A 17,864-nucleotide genomic window follows, 5' to 3' on the forward strand; every position below is an offset into this window, starting at 1 on the left:
TTTACTATAGATCATTTGTCAAATAAATAAATAAATAAATAAATAAATAAATCAATAGATAAAATGTTTTTAAAAAGTCAGAAACAAGCAAAAAGATTGCCTTGGGTTCTTTTTTTTCTCTCAAGCTCTGCAAATTAAAGTGCTTACTCGCCAATGCAAATCTGCACTCACTTTGATACTGGGATGTACTTTCGGTTGCAATGGGAGACTTTAGGCTAGCACCAACCCCTCAAGACTGATTTTGCCAGAAGGAAGAATGTCAGAATTCTCCGAGGTTGTTTTCACAAGTAGTTAAATTCTAGACTATGTCTTCAGAAACCGCACTTGAAGTTATAATCTACCGTCACCTTCTGCCTGTAGATTCAAAAACCAAGCCATGAAGCCAGGAGGGAGGCCACTTTTCATCTACAACAGCTATCACATACCATTGAAAAAGTTCTTAGACTCTTATTCTGGGAACTCTTTGTCTCTATGTTAGGATTATGCTGGCCTTCCCTGTCTCCTGGCAGGATGAACCCAGTCTGCTCACTCTCAATCTCTCTTGCTAGGAGGTGAACTGGTCTCAGCCCCCCTCCCTTCTTCTGAAGAAGCAAACCCTCTGTCTCTCTCCTTCTCTTTCTCTTTCTCTGTCCCTCCCTCCCTCCTTCCTTCCGTCCCTCCCTATTTCTTTCTCTTTCTTTCTTTCTTTCTTTCTTTCTTTCTTTCTTTCTTTCTTTCTTTCTTTCTTTCCTTCCTTCCTTCCTTCCTCCTTTCTTTCTTTCTTTCTTTCTTTCTTTCTTTCTTTCTTTCTTTCTTTCTTTCTTTCTTTGCCTGTCTCTCTCTGTTTTCCGCCCCCTACATCCCCTCTTTAATAAAACATACTCAATCTCCCTTTGCATGGCATGTTCTGTTTCCTGCCCACGGTCCCCCACCAGCAGTGGGAACATCCAGGGTCACTGGCACCCTAAACCTTTCGCTCTGAAGCTCACATGTTACTTCATATATGTATATATTTAAAGCTAGTATGTACCTAGCAGTATCCATGTCGTACTAACTTACATGTCACAAAAGGGGGAAAGCGTGGATGACTCTGTCTACGTTGACATGAAGAAACACTACAGAAAAGAGCTGTTAAGTTTCACGACCAGGGTGGGGAAGTGCAGTGGAGGGGGTCGGGGTGGCAGATTGGTCGAGGCAAATAGGCAAGGCTTCTTGGCTTTTTATGTGTTGTTTGAATTTGCAATCCCCCATTAAGAATTTTTAATGGTCCTATAAAATGGTATTATGCCCTTTAGTAAGTGTTTGTCTTAACTTTGGAAGTAATTGTGACATCACGTGGTTCATAGGTTTACACGCCAAGGTTGTTTATCTCATATCCCATGATCATATCCAAAATAAGCTGCTACCACAGTTAGATGTCTGCTATTACCCAAAAGGCTAAGCAGGATTTATTAAAACAAAGACCAACTTTTAAGCTTCTCTTCTTTTCCACCAGTTTCTTAGCCCTCTTTTCCCTTTTAATAAAACTGAAGCAGAGAAAAGAGCATCTTCCTCCATTTCACCCTTTCTGTCACCAATCAATAAGGAAAAAAGAATAGTTATCATTTAGTGAGTGCTTACAACATAAAACGTGAAGCCCAGGCTTTGGGTAGAAAACTTGAGGGAGACGGTGGTTCGGGAGACTCCAGTGACTTGTCCAAATTGCCAATCCAGCATGCATGCCTAATTCTGCCTGATTACAAAGATCTGACTCTGGCCTCGCGGGACCATGTGAGCTGCTCTTGAGGTCTGACTCCTCTTGAGGGAGTGTGATGGGCAGACTGGAGATGCTCAGCCATGGGGCTGTGCGATTCAGGCAGGTGTTCGGTGAATGACAAGTTGGTGAGAAATTCTTCATTTTCTCTCCTATTCTACTGTCCACACAAACCATGCCGTGTTGCTGTCTGTAATGAAAAGTATGTGCTGGAAAAGGGACCGGACTGCAAAATGCTTTTCCAATGGAGAGTTGGAAAGAAGGTCATGCCGTTTTCTCTCCAACCCTGGTGTTCTAGACATCTTCCTATTTAGATGTCAGGGTTTGGAGCTGTTTCATTTTCCAGAGACTGGACGATAAAGAGCCCAGCGGGAGTCACCTGCTAGAGCCCCAGTCTTACTGTCACTGCCTTGTGAAGAGTCACTTGAGTAATCGCAATTTTCTAAAAATAGCCGTGGGATGAATTAACTTTGGTAATCAGAGGTCTATAAAATAAAAATGGAAAGTGGATAAATAGAACACTATCAATTTAAAACGTTTTACTATGAGAAAAAAATCTGTTATGAAGATGAAAAGTCAAATTTCAGGATAGGAAAATGTATTTCCAATACATTTATTTTACATTTTACAAATGTTTCATATATACAGTATGGAGAACATGCTTGGATATCTATGTGGGGAAATTATTTGAATAAGCGTTGCTTAAAAGAAGACAGGGGCAAGACGGATGTGCCCACATCAGCAAGGCCAGCAGCAGTGTTTATCAGGGGAATGGAAATGGAAACCAGTGTGCTCACTTGCAGATCTGAATTCAGAAGCACCTGTCACATCAAGGCACCAAGGAACTAGAGTCTCTGTATGTGTCTGGGAGGGAAAGTAAGAAACAGCCAGAACTATGGAAAACCTGTAGCATTAGCATCATATAAAGATGAATGCACCCTTCTCCTGTGGCTTCATCATTCTCTTTGGAGCATTCACCAAGAGAAATACTTACATACTTCTACAAAGACTTGAAAACAAAAGATTATTGCATCTTTTTCTTATTAGTCTACAGAAAGCAGCAACAACCTTTCTACATACATATCAATAGGATAATGGACAAAAAAGTTTATTTATGTGGTGGAAATTGAAAGAAACCAAAACAAAACGTGCACTGTGGATAGGTTCAAGGATAAAAGCAGATCTCAGAAATATTTCACCGAATGGAAAGCTAAACATAAATAAGACAGGTATGTACTCCATAATACATATGGTGTGTGGAATTCCAGAAGGGGCAAATTGTATTACAGTGGCCAACAGCATAACAGGAGCAGATGAAGGCCAGAGTTAACACAAAGGAATGGTATAGAAGATTGATACTATTTGGTCTTCACTAGAGTTATGGTTACAGTCTGATGTGCATCCTTCAACACTCACTGGGCTATTCACTTAAAGTAGACGGCTTATTTTATATGATCCATCCCACAGCAAAATTACTTTGCAAGAATGTTCTCATTCAGATCAAGTCCTGCTTGCTGACTGAATGAGAATCCTTATGAATGAAAGAGGACTTAAAGCATGCGGTGCAGTGTCTACAATACCTGGAGTGTGGTAGGTGATCAATAAGTATTAATCACATCTTCTCCTTTCTAGTTCTTCTTATGTGTAAAGTATCGGCGGTACCTTTACAGGCAGATGCCTATAAAATAACTATCAAGAACTCGGTGCTAAAGAAGAAGCTTGAGTCAGTGGTTAATCATAGAAGGATTATCAAAGGGGTCCGGCACGGCATGTGTACTGTTTCTTCTCTTGGGACTTCTTGGTATTTCTTACCAAAGCCTGGTATCTTTTTTGTATTGTATGATTTGGTATTTGGCATGCATTTCATATACTAGTCATTCAATTTTAAGAACACATTTTCATTTCTCATCTTTGCCACAGATCCTTAGAAAGTACAAACTATAGCCAATTCCTCTTCTGTATAAGAATGGTTTCTATACAGTCAAGTTCAATAAGACCTGGACACATTGTCTCATCTTCAAAAATCTTTCCTATTCAATATTAGTCTAATACTCTCGATACAGTGACATTAATTTAAAATTTCACTTTTCTAAGAAAATTTTTAGACAAGTTCACTTTCTAATATTTTTTTCTTACTATGTTCATCCATCTAGAGCCATTCATTTACTCACTTGCCGACTCTCTAAGACTAGAACACAACTCTGGGAAGGGCGTCTGCCTAAGGGTTATAAGCATCACTAAGCACTGTTAAGAATGTTAATTCCAGGCTGGAGAGAAGACTTAGTGGTTAAGAGCACTGCCTACTCTTCCAAAGGTCCTGAGTTAATTCCCAGCAACCATATGGTGGCTCACAACCATCTATAATAAGATCTGGTGTCCTCTTCTGGCCTGCAGGAATACATGCAGGCAAGACACTGTATACATAATAAATAAGTAAAGCTTTTCAAAAAAATAAATGCTGATTCCAAGCTTCTTTGTTGTTGGCACTCCCCCAGTAAGGGAAGAAATCTGTGTGGTCTTTTAACCCTTGATTGACAGCAGAAAGATATTTCCCTATGTCTGGCTGCCTTAAAAGGTGAGCTGCCAACCAAAGAGCCCACGATGGTGACTTGCTATGCTGACCTCATGACACCCCAGCTGTTGTGACTACATCACAAAGTCCTTGAGGAAACCATGCTCCAACACAAGGAACACAGTAAGGGCATATGCCGCTGAAGCCACAGACTTTTGCTTCAGGAACTTATTCCAGTCAATACCGCTGCAGCCTGTATCAATAACAGAAAACATCACTTCAATCATGATACTTGTTTGTTTGTTTGGTTTTGGTTTGGGTTTTTTTTTGGGGGGGGGGGATTCTAAAAAGGGTTTCTCTGTAGCTTTGGAGCCTGTCCTGGAACTAGGAACTAGCTGTTGTAGACCCTAGTGCTGGGATTAAAGGCGTGAGCCACCACATCTCGGCCAGTTATGATGTTGACGTGACCCTTCCTGCAGATCCTACAAATGACCTTGCCTGTAGTTACTTTGGATCATGTCATCATGGACTTTGACAGCGTCAGAGAGTAGAAAGCCCCCATCTGGCCCAGTCTGTGATGAGTAGAAAGGAGGCGGCACCCATGTGAAACTCGTGATTGGTTTTAATAAAGGGCTTGTGGTAAACCAGAAACCGTACATACCCCAAGCTGTGATTTGTGGAATTTCAGTCCACACAAAGGCCCTTTTCTGATAGCATAGAGAGGCTGTTTGCTATGACTTCTTTGTTAGTTTGGGGGATTCTCTTTTGTACAACCTCTTGGTGTTGTAGCATAAGCCCCTATAAAAACTTTTACCAGATTTTGTTTTGTTTTGTTTTGATTTTAGTTACTATGGTCTTTATAGCAGACAGAGCAGGCTGAGCTGACTGCACAGAAAGCAGACAAAGTCTTCCAATCACAGTGACAATGGCATTTCGGCATCAGCTGAAGAATAAGTAGAGTCATCAGGAACTGATGAACCCAAAGGCTGCTGAGAATTTCAGAACCGCAAGAAAACGTAAGCCACCCCCATCCCCCAAACCCAAAACTCCAATATATAATAGGAGATGGCTGAAGAGTTGCAAAGAATGACTGAGGGCGGAACCTTAGACTGGACAGAAAGTGCAAGCATCAAGAAGATGAGCGATGGTAGAGAAGATGAGGCCCTGTGCAGAGTCAAGAGCGGGAGCCGCTGATTTAAACTGCAGGCCCCAGTTAGCGGGAGAGTCCCAGAAGCCCAAGACTGGAGGAGTTCCGTCCTTGCCACTTAGAAGCCATGCTCCAGTTACTAAGTGCTGGCGCCCTCAGCGAACCCTAAGCCCAGGGCAATCAGCACCTGAGCACTTACGGCAATTAGCCCCTGGCACCGAGTACTTAAGAGTCATAAGCCCTTAATTCTCAAGGCTTAGTCCTCATTGCTTCTGGGTTTGGATGCTCAGCGTGTGAACCATTAAAGGGGCTGGTGCTTGCTATTCTGATTTCTATCCAGATAGAGCGAAAGAATTCCAACCACCCATCTGTAACACCCCATTAAACATATATTGACCATCTATCTTCACCAGATACTGGGTTAAATTGTGAAAATATAGATCATTATGTGCTCACATTCTAGGAAAGATCTCAAAATCAGCAAAGAATATTCATAGCACGTGGATAAACACATCCCAAGAGGTATGTGCAAAGATCCCATGATAACACAGCAAAAGAGTAAAGAAAATAAAACTATGATCATTCTTCTTGCTACTTTTAGAAACTCCTCACATTTAATTCACTTGAGCATCTGAACACAAATGTCCCATAAACTAACAGTAAAGGTTGAGCTATTATTTGGTCAATCAAATTGTTACTATTTTCTCAGGCAAGGATAGAATCCCACTTTCTCTAACTGTCTACCTAGGCATCTGCAGCTTCACTAAAGTCAATAAACCTATACAAGACAAGTTCTGTATTGACAGGACAGAAAGCTGCTTCCATAAGCCGGCCCAGGGACAGCGATGGACTAAGAAACCACAGTCGATGACTCGATATATGGTTATAGAAGGTGACCTTAGAGGAAAGTCAAAGTGACTAGCTAAGCACCTTGGTCATACAAACAGAAACATTTGGGCAATCATGAGTGAGAAGGTACCCATTACTTAAACTGTATGTATTTATTTCCTTGACTGCAATGCAATAGAAGAATATAATCCCTATCAATCTTTTCTCTCTTTTTTTCCAATAAAGAAACATTAATAATCTTTGAAGAACAGTGTTTTCAAGTCAATAAATTGTTTTTTTAAATCTCGGTTGCTTACATTTGTGAAAATGAGTATACAGCTCTTTCAGGAAAAACAAAGTACAGGAGATATGGTGTTACATGCCTATAACTCTAGAGCTTGGGAAACTGAGGCAAAGGAGTCAGAAATTTCAAGTTAGCCTGGGCTACGTAGCCATACAACACCTCACAAGCAAACAAATAAAAGAGTGGTCTTAGAGACACAAAAAGTTCTTTATTCTAGTTTATTTTGAACAACTTATATAAGAAGTAAAGGACAGATGGGCAGTGGTGGTACACGCCTTTAATCCCAGCATTTGGGAAGCAGAGGCAGGCAGATCTCTGTAAATTTAAGGCCAACCTGATCTACAAGAGCTATTCCCAGAACAGGCTCCAAAAGCTACAGAGGAACACTGTCTCAAAAAGAAGAAGAAGAAGAAGAAGAAGAAGAAGAAGAAGAAGAAGAAGAAGAAGAAGAAGAAGAAGAAGAAGAAGAAAGAAGAAGAAGAAGAAGAAGAAGAAGAAGAAGAAGAAGAAGAAGAGGAGGAGGAGGAGGAGGAGGAGGAGGAGGAGGAGGAGGAGGAGGAGGAGGAGGAGGAGGAGGAGGAGGAGGAGGAGGAGGAGGAGGAGGACAAGATAGTAATGCAAGTAACAAAAACACACACAAATTTAAAATGCCCATGATGCCAGACACTCCAAGATTCTTTCAATAATGAATTTGACTGGTGTTTATGTTGTTGGAAAATTCTTTTTATTAAGAAAATAAGGGTATAGAGATTAAAGTTTAGCATAGTAGCATGAGTGTAATATATAACACAAACACACAAATACATTTTCGCAGTTCTAAGGATGGAATCTAGGTTCTCACACATCCTAGGCAAGGGCTTTACCACCAAATGACACCAAAGCATTGCTGGGCATTTCATAAAAAGTGTGGAGAGAGTTTCAAATGTTCCCCCAAAAAAGAAGCAATAATTTGTTAATGAGACAGAAATGCTAATTACCTGATTTCTCACTGGACACTATATACATGCATCAAGCTATGACACTGTACACCATAAATACACCCAACGATGTGCTGTTTAAGATTACAACAAGGTGGGGAAGACAGCCTAGTTGCTCGAACACGTGCACTCTTGCAGAGGACCTTAATTCAATTCCCAGCACCCAACAGGCTCCCAAACCCCTGTGACTCCAGCTCTGCAGAACCCAACAACTTCTTTTGCTATTTTCTCCTTCATCTTAAAATTGAATTGTGGGTTAGATTTAACTTTGAAAATGAGGATTTACCTTTGAGGTGTTAAAGTCACCTGTGACGGTTTGAAAGGAAATGGATCTCAAAGAGAGTGGCACCACTAGGACATGTGGCCTCATTGGAGGAAGTGTGTCAGTGTGGGGGTGGGCTCTGAGGTCTCTTTTCTCAACCTTAACTCAATGTGACAGTCAGTGGACTTTATGTCACCTCTGAATCAAGATGTACAGATGACAGTCTGAATCAAGACTGTCAGCTCCTGCACCCCATTTGCTTGCATGTCTCCATGCTCCCCATCCTGATGATAACGAACTGAACCTCTGAAACTGTAAATAAGTAGCCTCAATTAAATCAATCAAATGTTTTTATTTGTAGGAGTTGCCATGATTATGGTAGCTCTTCACAGCAACCCTAGGCCTTCACCATAGTAGATCCAGCAGACGTTTGGTTATTAGCATGAGAATCACGAGTGGGAAAAGTCTGAGTTGTCCCTTCAGGAATTTAGTTTTTTCTCTGAACCTCCGAACAGTACACTGGGGTAAGAGGGGGAAACAAAACAAACCAAAAACAACAACAACAACAAAAAAAAAAACTTGTGCCTTAGAAATAACCCCAATAGGGCACATGGATTCTTGTATCACATGAGATTTGATAACCATTTTGTGCCTGCATTTGGACTATGCTGTCTGGTACAACTTTGCATGACTCATGCTTAGGATAAATAGGTGATATGGGATTCCCCCTGCATGCTCTGAATACCATTAAGAAACTGTCTTAAACCCATGATGGGGTAGAATGGAGGTAGGTGGGAAATACTAAACTGAATGCTGGGAGAAAGAGGCAGAGTAAGGAGAAGCCATGTAGCCCCACCAGATACAGATGCCAGAACTTTACCCAGTAAGCCACAGACTTGTGGTGATATATAGATTACTAGAAATGGGTTAAATTAATATGTAAGAGTTAATACAGTTTCTCTGTGGTTATTTCGGGTCTGAGCAGCCGGGAATAACAAATGGCCTCCTACTATAAAGAGGCATTTTTTTTGTGTGTGATTAAATAGTTTTAATTGCATACATTGATTTTCCTCATCTGTTGAGACGTGTTTTGTGTCATAACCTCCCCCCTTAACTGTTTATGTAGAATAAAAAGCTATTATTGCCCAGGAGATTGTTTTGTCGGGTGTGGGCCTCACAGACATTTAAGACTTAACTGATATCATTCAGTACTTCAGTGTTTTAATTCTTGCCCCAAATCTGAAAGATTTATGGTGAAACTTTTCACTAATATTGCAGATTTGTCCTTTACTCTTATTTTATGTACTCTTTTATGCATTTTAGAGAATATTCTGAATACTTATACACTCCAGATGGATATATTTTACTGTTGAATGGTACCTTTTACCATTATTTTACGAATTTTTAAATCCTAATTATATTTTCTGCCATGAAATTCACCTGCTACAATTAATCTTGCTGCGATATTCATTTAGATATTCATTTAGAAGTACCTGATAGATACTTAAGTATATTAACAATCCCTTGTTTAATGATGTTAATTCACTCCTAAAATCCTTGTGGCTAAATTAAATATCTTCAAGTACAAAATAAAACGGTCATTATTTTAATAGCAAGAATGAGTATTTTATACCAACCCAAGATTGACGATTCTCAAAGAAAAAGTGTATTGACTTAACTATAAAAACTAAGTTTTATAAACACCAAAAACAAACCAAGGCGCAAACAGAGTGCACACATAAAATAGAACATGAGAAGAACTGATTGTGCTTGCTAATGAGGAACCATTGGTACCCAAAGGTGGGTGAAGGGGACTGTGTGTTTGTTAGACGTGCTCTTAGTCCACACCTGTATTCCAGCTTTGGGGGATTTTTTTTCTTTTATTCGAAATACCCTTGGAAATGGAGTAGTAATCCCAGATACTTTGTTTTTGGTTTTTAAAAAAAGGAACTAAATGGACAAGGCCGCCTAAGGCAGAAGAGTCACTAAAGATTTCTTTCCTCCCTCCGTTGACTGCACAGCAGTGTTTTCGTTTGCTTGGTTTTGTTTTTGTTTTGTTTTGTTTTGTTTTTCAAGACTAGGTTTCTCTGTGGCTTTGGAGCCTGTCCTGGAACTAGCTCTTGTAGACCAGGCTTGTAGACCTGAACTCACAGAGATCCGCCTGCCTCTGCCTCCCAAGTGCTGGGATTAAAGGCGTGAGCCACCACCACCCAGCTGACACAGCATTTACTACATATTCTGTGAGGAATTTGAACTTTCTGTCCTAGAAATTTGTCTTTATAAGAGAATCTTCCAAGCAGAAAATTTCATTTCTCACGAGCTTGTCAGATTTGCATGAAGGTAAATAGAAAATGATGTCCCTTCTTGCCTATTGGTTTCTTGTATTATCCCAATGAGGAATGAGGGACACAGAGTCCCCCATAACTTCACGCCATCCCTCTAGGTGCTACAACAGCAAAGGGCATGAACTGGGCAGCTGGTATATAGGCAAACTCAATCTCACTTGCAAATTTTTGATGCCACTGTGTCTTAAATGTATTTCTTTAAAAGAAGGGAAAAGTGTATAAGGGGAATTTCTTTTTAAAATTTGCATGTGCTTGTGAGTGTGTGTGTGTGTGTGTGTGTGTGTGTGTGTAAATGCAGTGCCCATAAAGGCCAGAGGAATCAGATGCCCTGGAATTGCATTGCATTGCAGTCAGTGGGCACTGGGACTTGAACTCCCATCCTCTGTAGAAGCTGTGGATATTTTCAGCCACTGCCATCTCTCCAGTCAAGGATTTTTTTTTAACTCAAGATGAGTAATCCATAAATAGCATCATACCCACTGATATGATGAATTATGTGTTTCTACTTATGAACTTTCTACTGGTTTGTTTATTTTTGCTACTTGCCTGCTGTGCATGGGTTAATCATTGTCCTTTCTATTGCTTAATTACTGATTAGTTATTTGTTTTTATCTGTGCATGTGTGTGTCCCTGCATGAGCTTGTGTACATGATACACATGCAGGAATTGTAGTTGGGAGCTGCCTTGTATGTGCTGGACAATCTAAAGCTGGTGTTTGGAAAGAACAATTAAGTGTTCTTAACCACTGTGCCATCTGTCCAGGCCCTTCTTTTATTTTTTATAAAGACAAAATCTAATTAATTACAAAAACATTTGTAATTAAATTGAAATCTGAAGTTACTAACATAGTTACCAATTTCTCTAACAATGCTCTAAGACATTTCTCCCTCCATTTCTTATCATATTCTAGTATTTACTTCTACCTTGCTTTTATGGTGACTCCAATATTTTGTCTTCAGTGTTGTTCCACAGTCTAGTTCCAGCGTGTTTAGGATGCAGCCTCCTTCCTCCCTACCTTGTTATGGGTGTGCATACTCATTAGCTTTAGGGAGGGGTCCTTGCACCAAGAAACTGTAGGTGACTTCAGCAATAGGGTCTTGCTGTCAAGTTCTGGAGCATAACCAAGGGCATTGGCAATAGTCTATGATATTTTTGCATCTACGCAATTTCAATTGTCAAGAATGCCAAAATTTGTTAACATGTGGTATGCCTCTAGCAGGGGCATTGTTGGCCTGTAATAAGGTAACTTTATTTAAAAATTTTTAATATGCATATTTCTGTTCAGACGTTTATACAATAGTAGGTAGTAGGTACCAGGGAAATGCAAATTAAAACTACTTTGAGATTTCATGATACCCCAATCAGAATAACTAAGTTTTTGTTGTTGTTATTATTGTTGTTGTTGTTGTTGTTTTAATGGCAACAAATGCTGCATGGATGTGAGAAAAGAGGAAGACCTATTCAGTGCTGGTGACAGTGCAAACGGGTGCAACCAATACGAAGATCAGTGTGGAGGGTCCTCAGAAATCTAGAGACAGACTTACCACATGATCAAGCTATACAATTCTTGGGCATACAGCCCAAGGGTGCTATTTCCTGCCACAGATATAACTGCTCCTTCATGTACGTGAGTGCTCTGTTAACAACAGAGAGAAAGTGGAAACAGCTAGATGTCCGTCAATCTCTCATTAGATAAATTGTTGCTCAGAACACCTTGCTGTAGCACACCTGCACTTCACAGGATGCAGACCGTTCAGTCCTGCACAAGGGTTTAATCCAAATTTACTAATTTATCAATGGCTGCCACTTTGAAGAGTTTCATATGTAAATCTGCACTCATCAGAGTTATGTGTGCATATGGACACACATACACACCTCTATTCTATGTTAGTCTTTTTCTAGTCAAAAAATAAATTTTCATTTTGATTTTTTTAATAAAATAGATTCATCTGCATCTAACACGTTTCATTCCAGTCTGATTTTTAGTGAGATGACATTTCTGAAATGTTCACCTCTGTGTCCACCTGCATCACTGAGAAGTAATGGAGGGAAAAGTTTAAATCGTGGCACCATGCTTTCCCACTTAGAACCTGACTCTCAAAGACTTGAAATTGGGGTGGAGAGACGGGGGAGTCTGGGATGAGATGGGAGAAGTGACCACAATACATTGTAGGAAAAAAATGTAAAGGAACTCAAGCAGTTGGCTTGGTATATAAATGTGGTTATTTGTGTTCATGTGCATATCTCCAAGGTATGATAAGGAGATTGCAAACCTCAGGCATTTAGACGTAAGGGACTCCAGTACTCAGTTAACTACTTTCTTCATCCACGAACTTGAATCTGAACTCTTGTGTTGTACACTGTGATGTGCCAGGTTTAGCTATATTGAATTTCTCAAGTTGTACTTGATGGGCAGAGCCGAATATGGGTGTGCACAGTTTAGCCACAGGCTGTGAGTCTAACCTGCTGAGTATATTCATCTCAGAGCACTCTTCTCTGGAAGGATAGCATCGGAATTAACACTGGTCAACCACAGTGTTTATGGCTTTAAGACCAGAAAAATCCATGTCAGTGCAACCTTTCTAAATATTTTATGAGATTATAAAGTAACTATGTAGTTTCCTCTTTCCCTCCCTCTATCCGGTATATACTCCCATATAACCTTCCTTGTTCTTCAAATTCATGGCCTTCTTTTTCACTGATTGTACACACGTACACCATACACACACACACACACACACACACACACACACTAATTTGTGTATTCCTAAATACATAAAAACACCCTGTTCAGTCTGTATAATGTTACGTGTGAGTGTGTGTGTGTGTGTGTGTGTGTGTGTGTGTGTGTGTGTGTAAAAACCATTTGGTATTAGGTAATCCATTAGTGTGTCTCGGCATTTCCTAGCTGTCTGAAGGTCTTTGTGTAGGGCTGAGTCCTCTCCAGCTCTCTCCGTCTATTGTTGCTCCTGCTCAGCTCACGTCTAGGAAGTCATGTCCGTGAGACCTTATGAGTGTAGCTTCTGGTATTCGTCAGTGGCAATAAGTCACAGCACCTACCTGCTCCCCATCCCCCTACAGACTTCCCACCCCTTGTTTGGGGAAGCCTTAGTTGCAGGAGTTGTGTTGTGGAGGTTTTAGTCTCTGCTTGGCTCTACAGCTTTGCATTTTGATTGCTTGAACTTTCTGGAAGATTCACAAGTAGTGCTGCGTCTTTCCACTGCTGGTGGGAAGGTGTATTAATTATTTATCTCATTGTTGGGCAGAACACTTGGCAAAGGTGACTTAAGAAGAGATGGGATAAGTCTTAGTTCACAGTTCGAGGAGAAAGCCCGTGCTGGTAGGAAGGTCACGGTAGCAGTGGTATGAGGTAGCTGGTCACATTCTACCCACAGTCACGGCCAGAGAGGGGTGAATGCTAACACTCAGATTCTCTTTCTTCTTTCTGTTTACTCTAAGTCCTCAGCCCAAGTGAGAATGCAATAGCGACAGCCATGTCCACACAGTTATGTGAAGCAGGAAGAGGAAATTCAAACAATATTCTGAATGAGCCTGCTTATCAACAAATGCATAGTGCACATTGTATGCTTTGGCTTTATTCTCAAAGGCTGGATTTCTAAAGCTTTTTGCTATGTGTTCAGTTTCTTCTTCTCCTGTCTTCCTCCATTTTCTTCTTCATCTTCTTATCTCCCTCTCTTTGTCTGTAGTATTCATGAAGCAGGGTTTTCATGTACAGCTCACGTTGGCCTAGAACTCCTTATGTAGCCCAAGCTAGACTGAAGCCTGTAATCCTCCTGCTTCGGCCTCCCAAGTATTGGGATATCAGGTGTGGGCCCCTAGGCACTGCTTAGACTCTTTCTTTATAAGAAATTGTCAGTTCTGGAAGCAACAATACCTTGGGTCTCAGCGCTAGGTAAATCCTAACGTTCTCTTTTTGTTATACTGCAACAAAGTAAGTATCATTGTCCTTGCTGGCTCACACCAGTGCGAACATGATTCCACCGTTGTGCTCTCTGTGGCTTTTCTTTCCCTTCCAGCATTTTATTTAATAAAGGAAAAGTATAATTGGCTTGCAAAAGAAAAAAAAATAAATCTCAAGTTACATGAAATTTTATCCTGTGGTGGCTTATGTAGGGCAACTGTTCCTCAAAATTCATATTTGAATTGTGATTTTCTTTCTGCATGAATCCAGAAGGGCAGTTTCTCACTTCTTAAGAATCTCTTTTTTTATCCATTCAATGAAAACTGCTTCCTCCTATCCCCAGATTCCTATAAGAAGCTGACCCTGCTTGACTTCATTTTTCTGTGCAAAATCTTGGGAGCCATTGTCTCTAAGCAATGGACAGGTACAGAGCACACACAAATGAAAGTCAGTTATAATAGCAAAGTATCCCTTCCATATGAGGGTACCCTTCCATATGAGGGAATTAACGGTGTACAAACCACATAAAAATGAATATTGGAAAAATATCTTTTTAGGGGGAAAATGCCAGTGCTAAAATTTAACAAAACCAAGTTCACTATTAGCTGAACCTCTTTTAAATAAACAGTGAGTCGCAAATATCCACCTGACCATGATCCCTGGAATCCAAACAATACTGAATTTCAGACAGTAGGCCTCTCCTCTGGGAAGTCACCAGATTCTTATTGCTTTCGCGCTGTAGCAGATTGGGTTCAGCCTGTGTATATTCTTCAGCTTAAACTCCACTTGTCTGCCAGCAGTTCCAAGCTTCCTCCGAGCTTTGCACCCACAATAGGCAGCTCGGCAGGTTCTCCTGGCCGACCACAGCTAGAGACTGAAGTTCAGGAGGAGTTGCTTTCTGGGAAGAGTAGCCAGTGCTGAATAACATCTGTGTTCTTGGGATAACGTTCCACACATTGAATCCACATACAATCAATCTATTTTTAAATGATTTGTGTGGTTAGACACTGATAATGACAGTTGTCTTAGTCAGTGTTCTATTGCACTGAAGAGACACCATGATCATGGTCATTTCTTATAAGGAAAACACTTAACTGGGGTGGCTCGTTTACAGTTTCAGAGGTTCAGACCATTATTACCATAACGGTGAGCATGGCAGCATGCAAGCAGACATGGTGCTGGGGAAGTAGCTGAGAGTCCTACATCTTACAAGCAACAGGAAAATGGTCTCTGTTATGCCAAGAGATGTTTAAGCAAAAGAGATCTCAAAGTCTGCTCCCACAATGACACACTTCCTTCAACAAGGCCACACCTCCTAATAGTTCTACTCCCTATGAGCTTAGAGGGGCCACTTACGTTCACACTAACACAATATGTGTCACATAAAACCGAAGAGTAAGCACACAGACCACTCTTTGGTGGGCATGAGTTCTCCTACCTAAGCTTTAATTCGAAGAACTGAGTCATGTTTCTAGTTGAAAGACAGAAAAACTTCCTGAAGCGCAGGAGATTTCACACAAAGTTTACAGACTCCTGAACCGCAGCTAGGTCAACAACTGAGAAGTAAAATTAAAATCTACCCTGGGTTCAGAAATCAATGAAAGGCATTGACTATGTCTAACCTAAATGTTCTTTCTAACCTGAATGTCAATGAGAATGCTTTTCTCTGCTTAAGAACTATCATGTAGAGATGTTAACATTTGTTTTCTGTATATTCAATACATACAAAAGACACCTCAAATTGACAGTTTCAATGAATTTTAACTTCATTGAAAATAATATATGCCATATTAAATGGTAACTATTAGAGTTCCATATTTAAAACATAAGAAGTATGAAATACTCCAGTAAATCATAACCACCCTTTCAGCCTTTGTCTCTCTTTGCCAAACTACAACGTTTTAGGACAACTATAGGCAAATTGTCAAAGGTTTCAGGTTTCATTACTGAATAGATTCTTATTTAGGGCATTTCAATGTATCAGGTATTTGGCATCTAAATAGAAAATGTCTCGATCCATTAAAAGGATTTATAAGTCCCTTAGTAAGTGCTTTCTCTCAGTGAACTCATGGCATTGATGTCTTGCATTATATCTTGATTATTTTCTTTCCCTAAGTTTATCTTACAAACATGAACTGATTACTAATAAACTCAATATTAGAGACATCTCTGAATGAACCTACTTCCAATTGGCAGCAGACACACGCACACCTAAATGGATTACTGAGGAACTCAACCTTCCCAACAATCTAACCACGCCTTAGAGTTTTCAATGCCTGGAATCAGTACTGAGGCCCTGGAAGGGCTCTTCGATAGACCTGTTAACTACTTATAGAAAAATGTCACTTTTCCTCATAAAACTGTGTTTCTTTGGATTTTTTAATATCAAACAATTCCCTCACCACATATGTTGCATAGAAGAGAATCTTAGGCTGCTCGTTTTTCATATGCTTCTAGGTGTAGTCTCCTAACTGTGCCATTGAGCATAAGTGGCAGTAGAGAAACATAGGTTTCTCTTCTGAGGCTTTACTCTGGGGGATGAATGTCTCATCAGCTTTCTGAAAGTCTGCCCTATGATAAGAAAATAGAACTGTGGACATTAAGGAAATGGGAAGAGAACACCACACCGCACCAGAGTAGAGACTAGAAAACAGTGTTGCAAGCTTTGAAAACAGAAACCAAGCCAGTAGTCTGAAGCCCTGAGCAAAATCATTCTCCAATCCAAACTGTGTGCGGACCCAGCCTCTCTAGCAAACTGCAGCCTTCAGGAAGGAGCACAGCCACTCCGAAGTGGAGTTTCAGGCCCATCACTTGCGGTTTCTGCCTCCCTCTGTTGCTCTTCATGAATGAAACATGCCCATGGTACTGCACATTGGCTGCTTCGACCAGGAGGAAAAGGGTCAAGGGACACAGCACCGCCAGTGCGTTAGAGATGTGACACCAGGTACTTACACCTCCAAATGCTTCCAGATCACAGCCTCGGGGACTAGCTAGCCCATTTCTTGACGGCACTGTTGCTTCCGTCCACTGTGGGAATTAACATAAAATGATAGAGTAACCCGTTAGAGCTGGACAGCTCTGCAGAACGTCAGATTATGTGAACACGGAAAGGCATGCGGACACGGTACAAAAGCTGAGTGATAAATAGATCGTCTATACCTTCTCGTCTGCAAAAGAGAGGCAATCTGAGCCTGGGTGCCCGCTGCTCTCTTGTGTAACACCGAAACCGGCTCAGTCCTTCTGACAGGGTGAGAAGCGCGCCTGCAGACAGTGTCTGGGCGGTCCTAGTGCCTGCTCAGGTTAGTAGACTTGCAGACTCCACAGGGCCTCCCTGCTGTGTCTTTCAGGGGCTGCCACCAAGAGGTTTGAAGAATGTCAGTCTGGTTAACCGGCAGCAACAGTGGGCATTGTGTAAATAAGAGATTGTAAATAACATCAAATGGTAGTGGGCTAAGTAAATAATAGTTTCCTAATACCATCCAGACTACGTTGTGGAGAATAAAAGGTTTAGAGATGAAGAAAGTGTGCTGACAAGCGTCAAGGCAGAGGGCCATCAAACACGAAACCCATTTGCACGAACACCGTGTTTATTGAAATGCATTTATTTTGTGGATTTTTTTAACCCACATTTAGATTGCAAAGGTAATGATACAGGAAGATTCCCCCCCCATCCCCACCCCCCTACATCGTTAACAAGCACTCTGGAGGTCTAATAATTGAAGCCTAGCCTAGCCTGTTAAAAAACGCAAAAGAAAACAAATGGAGACCTGACCTTCAGGAGCTTATTCTATGGGGTGGAGGGGGGAGCAGAAAATGCAAGCCGTCCTTTCACACA

General features: G+C 40.8%; 1 protein-coding gene across 3 annotated transcripts in view; it reads right to left on the minus strand.

The window, feature by feature from the left end:
* Nucleotides 1–17,321, minus strand: part of Rab27b (RAB27B, member RAS oncogene family) — a 144,313-nt gene extending 126,992 nt beyond the window's left edge. For all 3 annotated transcript variants that reach the window (XM_038329478.1, XM_038329477.1, XM_038329476.1), the window contains exons 1-2: nucleotides 17,189–17,321; nucleotides 16,982–17,056 (exon numbers count right to left, since the gene is read on the minus strand). The gene's annotated coding sequence lies outside the window, so the exon portion shown is untranslated. The remainder of the gene's footprint in view (nucleotides 1–16,981; nucleotides 17,057–17,188) is intronic.
* Nucleotides 17,322–17,864: the final 543 nt, after the last annotated feature.

This window comes from Arvicola amphibius, chromosome 5 (genome assembly GCF_903992535.2).
Source record: "Arvicola amphibius chromosome 5, mArvAmp1.2, whole genome shotgun sequence".
Lineage (NCBI taxonomy): Eukaryota > Metazoa > Chordata > Mammalia > Rodentia > Cricetidae > Arvicola > Arvicola amphibius.